Genomic DNA, 2,530 nt, shown 5'->3' on the forward strand with positions numbered 1-2,530 from the left:
CAATTAAGACACATTATTGCCCCCCAATAGGAAGATTATTGCCCCCCAATAATCTCGACTCCGGTTGACGATTTTGCCCACAATTCCAGTCATTTTGCAACAATTCCGGTTGACCATTTGCCTTCACACTGATTTGACTCCGATTGCAACGACTCCGGTTGCAGCCCGGGACCGGAGATACAATCAAGTTGCGATTTCCGTGATGATCAGTCGCCGGCGAGAGAGACAGAAGCAAATTGAAGACGTACCCGATTCTACTGGCGGTCGTCTATTCCTTCAGAAGGTCCAACCCGGCCTCGCCGAGCTTCTCAGCGACGAGGACCGTCGACTTGGCGTCGAGCCTGGCCGTGGAGAGCACGACGACGAGTTTCAGTGCGGCGATGGCGAGAGCCGGCTTCGTGGGCGACCTGCTGGAGGGATGGAGGGAGGGAGGGAGAGAGAGAGAGAGAGAGAGAGAGAGAGAGAGAGAGAGAGAGAGAGAGAGAGAGAGAGAGAGAGAGAGAGAGAGAGAGAGAGAGAGAGAGAGAGAGAGAGAGAGAGAGAGAGAGAGAGAGAGAGAAATCGGTGAGGGGGAGAGAGAGAGAGATTGATCAGGGCAAAACAGTCCAAAAATATGAAGAAAACAGGTCCAACTCTTAGAGTTTTGGGTAAGTGGGGTTTAAAAATAAAAATTGTTGTGTAAGTGGGCAATCTCTTAGAGTGTTTGGGTAAATGGGGTTAATTAACCCCAAAAATGGGTAAATGATTTCTGCTATATTACTCTGGGCATTACACAGGTATGTTGCAAGTAATCTATAAAAGGAAGTTTGGAGTTTGGTGTCATAGGCTTCACGAAATTATAAATTTTCTATTATACTCTTCAAATAAAAAATAAGAATTTATAATGTAATTTTCTAATTTGAATTTCTAGCAAGGGTTGAGGTTTCTATGTCCCTCCTAACTGAGTGTACTATTTGTTTTAGGGTGGTGCTATTCACACACCATTTTTCTCTATTCACACACCCCCTCTATTTTTCTATTACTTTAATTCAATTTTCTTTTAAAAATTACCCTAATTACCCTTCCTTATAATTATGTTTATTTTTTTATTTTTTATTTGGCAAGTCAATCATCTTCAAATCCTAAACCCTTATTTCCCGCAACTCTTTTCCATTTCCTCTTTTCTTTTTCATCAAAAACTTCTCTAGCATAGTCATTCTATCTATCTAATATGATGCTTTGAAGTTTAATCATGGTAGAATAAGAAACTTTAGATCCATCTTTTGAGAAAATTTTACATGAAAAAAAAAAGTATGAGTTCAGTGATCATTCGAGCCCTTTTAAATCTATTATTCCTGGTAAGATTCTAACTGAAATTATTTGGTGTATTTGAATCCATTGAGCAATTATAGATATTTACAATAACCTAATAATGATGGCCTTATGATTATAAACATGATTTGCTCTACTATATTATGCTAGTAGAACATAATTTTGTCCCTACACGAAGATTGCAACTCATTGCATTCAATATTATGTAGAGCATCTCTAAATTTTTTGCACATCATCAACTGTAGTGTGGAAGCATGTGGCTGAAGTGGATAGAACGTCGATTCTATTTATTTTTTTTTTGTTTTTTTTTTTTGTTTCAGGATGATGCACCTGGATTAAGAATCATAAACCAACAAGCATTGAGTTTGGTACTTTGCAAAGTATAAGGACAAACTTTACAATTTGGATTCAGTTGGATGAAGGTGATTACCTGAGAAGCATATTCTTTCTCTAATAATACATGTCATTCCACTTAATACACGTATTATTTTTCCTTCATTTATAGATAAGAAAAAATTGATTTATTGTATAATTATGTTTGATTCATGATTGAATTATGTTTGATTCATGTTTGACGCGTCTTTCTCTCTTAGTCGGAGTGAGGATTTGTGTTGTTAGTCTTTTGGTGTTTGTCCTTTGTTGTAAACCCTGATGGGTGCTGTGATTGCGGTGTAATTGCAGTTTTTAATGAATGAAGTTAATTTCTGATAAAAAAAAAAAAAAATATAGAAAAAAGAAAATTAAAAAAGAAACAGATTTACAAGAGAGGGTAGTTAGGGTAATTTATAAAAAAAGATTGAATTAAAGTAATAGAAAATTAGAAAGGGGTGTGTGAATAGATAAAAAGGGTGTGTGAATAGCACCAGCCTTGTTTTATTATTAATAAAAAATTTCTCGCACTGTCGAGGTTTCTCTAAATTAATAAAATACAGAAACGCAACCTCAAAATAGTTGCAGCAGAAAATTAATTTTCATATGAATTGTAATCTAATCTTTGTTTGTTTAGTTGCCCATTGCTACAACTTTCGGCGTTAAGGAAATAGGGCGGGTAACTCTATTCTAGCTACCAACAAAATTTTTAGGATTAATTTCAGTTTAGTACCCTGTGGTTTACACTCGAAATCATGTCAGTCCATGTCCTTTCAATTTGATCAGCAATACCCCTGAGGTACCAATTTCGATCACCCGTGACCATGCCGTCTAAAACAGACGTTAACTA

Source organism: Rosa rugosa, chromosome 4 (assembly GCF_958449725.1).
Source record: "Rosa rugosa chromosome 4, drRosRugo1.1, whole genome shotgun sequence".
Lineage (NCBI taxonomy): Eukaryota > Viridiplantae > Streptophyta > Magnoliopsida > Rosales > Rosaceae > Rosa > Rosa rugosa.